The sequence below is a fragment of the Pinus tabuliformis genome, chromosome 7 (assembly GCF_031772625.1).
Source record: "Pinus tabuliformis cultivar Carrire ecotype Pingquan chromosome 7, CPIR1, whole genome shotgun sequence".
In the NCBI taxonomy this organism is placed as follows: Eukaryota; Viridiplantae; Streptophyta; class Pinopsida; order Pinales; family Pinaceae; genus Pinus; species Pinus tabuliformis.
In genome coordinates, this window is record NC_142293.1 from 921,101,045 (window position 1) to 921,110,120 (window position 9,076).

A 9,076-nucleotide genomic window follows, 5' to 3' on the forward strand; every position below is an offset into this window, starting at 1 on the left:
TGAAGCATTCACTTCAGGACTTTGTTGATGGCCTCAACTTGTCCATTAGCTTGCAGATAATAAGGAGTAGAACTATCATGTGAAAGTCCTAACTTGGCAGTTAACTCAGTCATCATGTGATTGCAAAAATGTGACCCATGATCTATAACTATAGCCTGTGGTACACCAAACTAGGCAACCACATGGTTGAAAAAGAAAAGTGCAACCATCTTGCCACTGTTGTTTAATGTTGGCATCGCCTCGGCCCATTTTGTGAAATAGTCAATAGCGACTATAATGTAACCATGCCCCCCGGCCGAGGTGGGGTTACATGTCATGAATTCAATGCCCCATTTGGAGAATGGTCCAACAACAACGACAAGATGCAATGGTGCAGGTGGTAATCTAGCTTTACTGTCATAGATCTGGCATGCATGACAGCTTCTGATGACAATAATGCAATGTTTGAATATGGTATGCTAGAAGTAACCAGCACGGAGAATTCTTTGTGCAGTACCATAACCAAATAAGTGTCCACCACAAGCAGTTGAATGGCAATCATTCAAAACTTTCTTGGCTTCCTCATGACTGAGGCACCTTCGTAAAATCATATCGATACCACGACGATAAAGAGTGTCTCCAATGATCAAATAATATTTGGTTTGGTATCAGATACGTCATTGTTGTGAGCGAGAGGTATCAAGCCAGAAAGTTTGGGTCTAGAGATAAATCAGTATATATCCATACCACGGCTCAGATGATGAAATCAGGAACAAAGACTCATCTAGAATTGATGTTTTTGATGTTGAATCAATGGTATTCGAGGTAAGGTCGCAAAGAAGCTCACCAAAAACTAGAGATTTCTTTGATTTGGATTTGATGAATTCCAAATAAAATTTCTGCAAAATGACTATCCATTTTGAGTATTTTCCCCCAAGCAATTGACGTGACAAAATATATGTTATAGGAATGCAATCTGAAATTACAGTGGTCTTTTGGAGCAGGATATAGTGGTGAAATATCTGTACCACTTGAACAGCAGCCAGAGCTAACTTTTCGACGTAAGAATACTTAACTTTTGTATCATTGAGATTGCGGCTCAAATAATATATCGGATGTTCTATCCCATCTTCTTCCTGTACTAAAACCATTCCAATGATGGTATCTACACCAGCGAGATACAGGAAGTAGTCATTTTGATAATTCAGGGAATAAATTAATGAGGCTCTAATCAATGTATCTTTAAGAGCATCAAAGGAAGCTTGCGCAACCTGATCCCAATGGAAGGGTATCTCATTTTTCAAAAGATGAGTAAATCCTTTAGCCATTTCATCATAATTGGGAATGAACCTCCTTAGAGAGTTAGCCTTCCCTTGGAGTTTTTGTAACTATAGTAGATTAGAAGGTGGAGGCAAGTCAATAATTTCTTGAACCTTAAGTGGATCTAGTTGAATTCCTTCCTTAGACACAACGAAACCAAGAAAACAACCAGAACCAACACAAAACTCACATTTTTGTGGATTGAGTCATATTTTGTAGTGTTGGCTCCATAAAAATATGATGCGGGTGATCAGTCCGCTTTCATGAATGAGCAGGTAAATCATTAAGATATGGTTGAACAATATGTTTGATGTCATGGAATGCATAGTTCATTGCCCTCTGAAAAGTTTCCCCTGCATTCTTCAAACCAAAAGGGAGTTTCATATACGTGAATGTGCCCCATGGAAAAATAAAATCAGTTTTTGATTGGTCATCTGGGCGGATATTGATCTGGTTATAGTTAGAAAAACCATCCATGAAAGAGAATATTTCACATCCAGCACATTCATCAATAATCTAGTCGATAAAGAGAGTGGTATAATTGTCTTTTGGACAGGCCTGATTAACATCCCTATAATCAACTATTTCTTCATGACAGGAACAATATTGGAAACCCAATCAGTAAGAGGAATAGGGTATATGAAACTAGCATGCAAAAGTTTTTGAACTTATGTTTTAATGGCAGCAGCCTTCCTTGGATGAATAGGACGAAGGCGTTGTCGCACTGGTTTAACATCAGGATACATTTTGATTTCATGTTCAACTATACTAGAGTCAATTCCTGACATCTCCTCATATGACCATACAAATATATCTTGGAATTGATGAAAGAGAGCACGGTAAATATCAAGTTCTGATGGAGAACAAGATTTACCAACATGAATGTTTTCTACAACTTTAGGTTTGTTTGAATTATTGATAGACATTGTTTCTTCGATATTTGATAGGTTTCGCTCGGAATCTACTGTATCTATGAAAATAGAATTCGAAAGGAAATCAACAACTGAAGGGTGATTAAGTTCATTTAAAAAATATTCTATGTGATCTAGAAGACGGGAACGATGATGATAATCTTCCCGTGGTTCTTCTTTCATCATCATTGATTGGATGATTCCTTCATCAATAAAAATATACGTGAAAAAAGATCAGAGGAAGTACCATATTCTAATGAACGATATACCCATACAATTGGTGAAGATGGATTTGGGTTCACCACACAAGATAGAAAGATTGAATACTATGCAAGCTCAATGGGGCTTAACGACATGATTTCATTATTACTATCAACTTCAGAACTATTGGTAATCTTCCTTAAGTCAGATGAAGTGGAAGATATCATGTTGCAAGTCTCAAGTTTTTCCACTTCCACCAATTTTGATCGTGATGATAGTGAAAAAGTACCCATTAGGGAAGGATATTTGAAGAGAGCTACACCAATGTTTTGAAGAGATAGAGGGGGTCCATGTACTAAATGAATGCTTCCAATAACCTGTGAACTAGAAGCAAAGAAGGCGAGTTGGTTGATAACTGTGATTCCACCCTTATGAGGGAATGCAATCATACGAAAGTATGTTGAAACCACAGTATCCATAGCATAAACCCACAGTCTTCCTAGAAAAATTTTGTAGTCAAGGGGTCCATCAACAACCTTAGCTTCAACAGTTATTTTTTTGCCTCCTAGTTCAATTTGCAGATTACTCAATATTCGACAAGGCGTATATGTGTGACCGTCAAAAGATTTTAACATTGTTGGTGAATGTGACAAAGGCGGTGAGCCAAGTGTTTTCCAACAATTCATAGACATAGTACAAGTAGATTCCCCCTCGTCGATAATGGTTTAGTGAATAAGTTTACTCAAGGTATTTACTTGAATCAGGAATTCTAATTGTGTTGGTAACTGTGGTGTATAACCCACATGGTTGAAAACCACAAGATTGGAATCAGTTGGATTGATTCCACCAAATTTTGACAACAAAGCCTGCTTTTGGGAGGGACAATTTTGAAGTACCTCGATTGTTGACATAGTAGAAGGCGACTGTGCCAAATCTTCTACTATGTTATAGTTATGTGCAGGTCGAGCTCGAGGGTTAAATGTTGATTTATGTACAAATCCCTTGGGTGGTTTTATTGTTAACTCTGGTTCAATAGGTGGTGGAATAGGATCAGATGAAGTCGAAGTCGAAGGATTAGGTTGATCATCTTGGTTATTCGATGAGGATGGTTGATTTCCATAATCTTTATTTAGTGTTGACACCAAAACTTCAATTTTAGGCTAAGAAGTGAATAGCATAAGCACTTAGGTAGTAGAAGCATGGTTTGTAGCAACCATATTTGTCTCTGGTTCTGGAAAAGGATCAGTCAATACCACAGATGTACCGGAAGTCTTAAGAAGCTTTGAGACTTCTGAGTGGTGAGGATAATCTCGCGTAAAGTTCTCATCATTACAGATTAAACATGGGTAGCAAGGTTTCCTAGCTAAAGGAGAGGAATCAAATGATTTCTCTTGAGGGGAATTATTTTGTTTCTTCTTGTTTTTCCCCTTCTTCTTGCTTCCTAGTTGTTTTTCGTTCTTGCCTTTTTCAGATGATGCGACATTGATTTCGGAAACAAGAGTGTTATCAGGTGCATTTGTAGTTTGATTCGAAATGGAAAGTGTTTGACCAGATCATCTACCTGCAGTTTTTGTGCTCGAAGAACCAATTACATCATCACCGGCATGAGAGTCCTTACTCAATGGTGGTGGAGGAATAGTGAAATCTAGTCGGGGTGCATTCGGGATATTGTCATAGAGAGTGCCAGACTGTGTATAAATCAAGTCCAAATATTGGGCACGAGCCATTACTTTCTCTTCAGTGACAACTCATATCCTCAGTGATAGATGGCAACAAGGATTTTATAAACCACTCAGCTAAAATCTAATCAGGAACATAAGTTTTAACCATTCGATGACGATGATGCCACTCATGAATATGATCATAGATATGAGTAGCAGTAGTCTGTTTAAAGTTGGTTAATAGTTCCGTTCCAATTTCATATCATATGGGTAACTGGAAGTGGGTTAAAAACGTGGTAGCTAAGGTAGTAAAGTTATCAAAAGAATCTCATGGTAACTCAATGTACCACTTCGCAGCCGGACCAGTAAGAATTCTCTGGAAAAGGCGTAGTCTACCTGAATCATCATTCAAGGAGTTTGACGAACACCATAAATGAAAATTCATGACATGGTTGGATAGGTCTTCTCCAGGGTTTCCATTGAATTTCGAAATATCATAAGGTAATTTATGAGGAATCACTAGCCACCAAGGTGCATAAAGAATTGGGTCATTGGTGAGCCGGTTTAGATCTAGTAATTCAAGTGTTGCAATGAAAGGTAACTACCTATTGAGGTCAGGTTGAGCATATTCAGGGTAGGATGGGATTTCCTAGGCAATAGGCCTTTGCACACCAACATAAGGCATCTGCTATTGGTAATCTTGATAAGGGGAAGTTTGTTGAGAAAATCCAGTGTGAGGTTGTTTTTGAGCACCAGGATACATTTGTTGTTGTCCAAACCCAACATAGGCTTGTTGACGAGGACCTAGGTAAACTTGTTGTTGACCAAACCTAGCATAGGCTTGTTGACCAAGTCCAGGTTGAGGTGGGTATTGCTGGAATTGCTATTGCTGATATTGGGGCTACCAAGGCTATTGAAGCAAATGTTGTTGTTGTTGATACAACGGTTGTTGATTTAACAATTTTTGCCCACCAATGTAAGCTTGACCAGGTTGTGAATACACTAAACCAAAGTAAGTCTGAGTCATTCCAGTAAAAGGTAAACTGGCTTGAGGTTTTTGAACTCCAAGCACAAGTGGTTGTTGTAAAACTACCTAAGAAGGTTGAATCTATAAACCTAAAACTTGCGGGTCTGAGGTTGAAGGACTAGCTTGCACAGATTGAGATACAACAATCTGAGCTTTTGATTGCGGTAAAGTTCTAAAAACAGGCATAGTAGGTATGGATGAGATAGATTGCATAGGTTGTGATGGATACACAAGCCTAGGTTGAATGGGCATTGTTGGCTACCACTGATAAATAGTCATTTCAAGCTGACCTAAAGACGATGACATACCGACATATGGTTACCCCCAAAAAAATGGAGGATAAGGAGAATGTGCATATTGTTCTCAGTATGGGGGTAGTCCAGTGTAAAGTGGATACATAAGAAGGTAACCAGATGAACCAACTTGATATTGACTTGATGGGTCTAGCTTGTTGGCTTATGGGGACCTGACCCAGGTTCAACGTTAGGTAGCCAAACAAATCCCTACACTATTGACCCTTTCGGCATCAACCCGTAGAGGGCAGACTGAAGTCTCACCCAAAGTAGTATGGGGAGGATGTTGGAACTAAGCATCTGTACCCTTGAGATGGTTGTGATGTCGGTTTATTCTAACTATATCTGCCTTCATGCAGGGTGCTTTGTGTTCTTTTCAACCCTTAAGTACCCTCGCAAAGTGTTACAATCAGCCTTTGCATAGCCCTAACCAGGGGCTGAGATGCTTTCATGCTTCTAGGGCAGGGAACTATGCTATTTCCCCAACTAGACTAAGTATCTTACTTATCTTATTGGTAGATCTTAATTATCTTCATGTAATAGATATTCTAACTTACGTTCACTTAACCAATACAATTATACACATTCACGCATCATAGAAGCAATAGAATTGAAATTCATACCCAATACAACAAATGCATAAACAGGAAATAAAGATGCATAAATGATAGAAATTTCTCTTTATTATTACTTCCAGATGATTACAGACTTGACTCACCCTGCGCATTCAGCTATGGACTACTAGGCCTCTGCGCACTCAACTGCGGAGCCTCTACCTATGCTACGACCCAAAACTTAGACTTACACTTCAGAGCTATCTTGCATACATCATTCCATTATTTGATATTTTGCTATCAAACTACTTAGAGCTTCGCTCTATTTATATAATACCATGGTCTGCGGACCATGGGTAGATCTTCTACAACTGACATTACATTATCAAAATAAGGGCGGACAACCCTATGACTCTTTAACAACTATGTGCTCTGCGACCACAAAATGTGGAGTCTTTATAATGGAATTACAAAATTGAACCAAAATCTAGGCTCTTAGCCCCAAAAACTTCCCTTGGGGGATCCCGCGCCCAACAAGCCCCCAACACAAACATTGTGACTCGCCCTCGAGTCACTCTATGGGTGTGGAAATCTTAGCACGAAGACCTCCAAGGTCTATTTGGATTGCTGCAAGTTCGGTAGCGCACTAAGCTTTTTCTGTTGAACTTCCTCCACGCGTTGTTCAGTGACCACTCTGGGTAAACCACTACCCTGAATCCTCTGCTGAGTTGCTTGTAGTTACACGAGATTTACTTCAATGGAGGTTGTAATTGTATAAGCCTCGTTGATCCATGGTTGTAGGTGCACTTTCAAGACTACCTCTTTATGCCGAGCAGCATCCACCTGTTCCTTGAGCATCTTTGTGTGTTGCATCCTTGCAAGCCTCTGTGTAAAGGCAACCGTCTACATAGTCCTTTTTACCTCATCATATTTTTGTTGCAGCTCACGCACCTCTCTTTCTATGCGCTCTATGTTTGGGTCCTCCTACAAGGTAGTGAAGACCTCGAATGATTGTTTGAACAACTTCATGTAGTCTATCACTGCACTATTAACCACCACCATTGTTGTCGTGACCGCGATGGTACGCTGTTCTTTGACCTCTGGCAGAGTTGAAGGTTGAGCCTTCAACTATAGTTGTATTATCTAAAGGTTTAGCTCCAGCTAAACGCTGGCCATTTCTGGTCGTGTCGTGTACCCCTATGGCTAACTTACGTACATGCTTCTCCACCATCTCCTCTACTTGAATGGCCAACTTCGGGACCATTTGGTAGCCTTCCTCCACAAACTGCATTATTTGTTTGCTCTACTCCACTACCTCGTTGCGTTGCAAGCTCAACTACTCAATGTTGATGCGTTGCTCGATCATTACCTGTAGAGCGCAACTCTCTATGGCCCAAAGTCCTGTGGTGACTTTATCCTGTAAGAGATAGAGTGTCTCCCAAGGGAGCACAGCCATGTTTATTCCGACCCCTTTCAAACTTCTGACCATAGGCCTATCAGCCTCATTCTTTGTAATGAGTACTCCATCTAGTAGCACTATTGTGTTGGTCACCCTGGCGCGCAACATTTCCTTAGTAGCTGAAGTTTTGACTACGAGGCTGGTGGACAGTCTACCAGGTTGTGGAGTGCGCACTTGCAACTCCTATATTTCTCTCTAGAGAGCCCCCAATACTAACCGGTGTTGTTCCTCAAATTGATGGAGGGCCTTCGCGGTGACATCCTTCACCGTTTTGTCGATATCATGCAAGTCCCCTTCAGTGAGGGTGATAGGGCCAAAATATGTCTTCGAGGCCTTTCGCAGCTCTACCTACTCTCATGGTCACGGATGCGTGAGCTGGGTGGACATTGTTTATGGGTCTGTGCCACCTTGTTTTGTGTCTGTCTTTGGTTCAGGTGAAGGTGACTACTATCCTTCACGCTCCTCATCTGTTGTTTTCTGTTGTTCCACCAACGTCACAACGTCACGTGCTGCCTGGGCCTTAGTCTTTGCTTCTTCCTTCCTGTGTGGCTTCCTCAGCTATCACTACTCCTGTGTCCATGGCTTCTTTGGGTGCTAACATCATTCTAGTTAGGAGGTCCTGCATCTCCTTCGGCAATGTTTCAAACACTGAACTTGCTCTCAAAGCCTCAAAGTTCAAAAGGTCCATACACAGTTGATAGGGAAATAGCTCAGTTCTCAAATTGCCAAGCGTTATTCGCTAGACAACCACTTGTAGTTTATAGCACCTTTTGAATTTGAAATCGACGATTCCCCCAACATTTGGTCCATTAATGCTAGATTGGCGACAAATTTTCAAGAATATAGCCCATAAAGTTCACCTTAAATGCCTGCTGCCCACTCCATTTGGCCTCAAACCAAGCATCAAATCGTGAATAATGACTGTAATGATCATTTTCTGGCAAACCAGCATGCCAGCGCAACTGCCTTCACGCTATCGCGAACCCTATGACACTTCACTACTTCGCGCAGTCTTGACATTGCGCAATTCCTAGGAAGAGTAGTTTATAGTCCCATGCTTCCTTTCAGCTACCTGGAGTGCTAAGAATGTGCTTCTATTGGCTACTCAGATGGTCAGGCCACCTTTGTATGGCTTCAAATGACTGCCATTCACTTTTCCTGGGAAGGGATCTCCATTTAACTTAACCAGCTAGACCATGACACCATCGTTAATCTCCTTAATAGCATACGGCCCCAGCCAATGCATTCTGAGTTTCTCTGGAAATTTATCAAACTTACTATCATACAAAAACACCAAATCATTCACCTTAAAGGTGCGCAGATTAATATGTCGATTGTGCCATGCTTTTTCACGCTTCTTTTGGACCTGTTGGTGAAATATAGCCAAAAATCGTTCTTCTTCCAGAGCTCGGCGACCCATCATACCTGTGAGTGTTGTTATGCGCAGAATAAGCATGATGAATTCCATAGGAATTACGGCTTCCACTCCATATACAATCCTAAAAGGTGTCTATCCCATCAGCTTCTTGCATGTCATCCGATAAGCCCATAACATTACAGGTATGTGTAGGTCCCAATCACTTCGTTGCGCATTGCATACCTTGGTCAGCGCGGTTTCAAACACTTCGTTGAACACTTCTACTATCCTGTTAGCCTGTGGATGATAAGGTG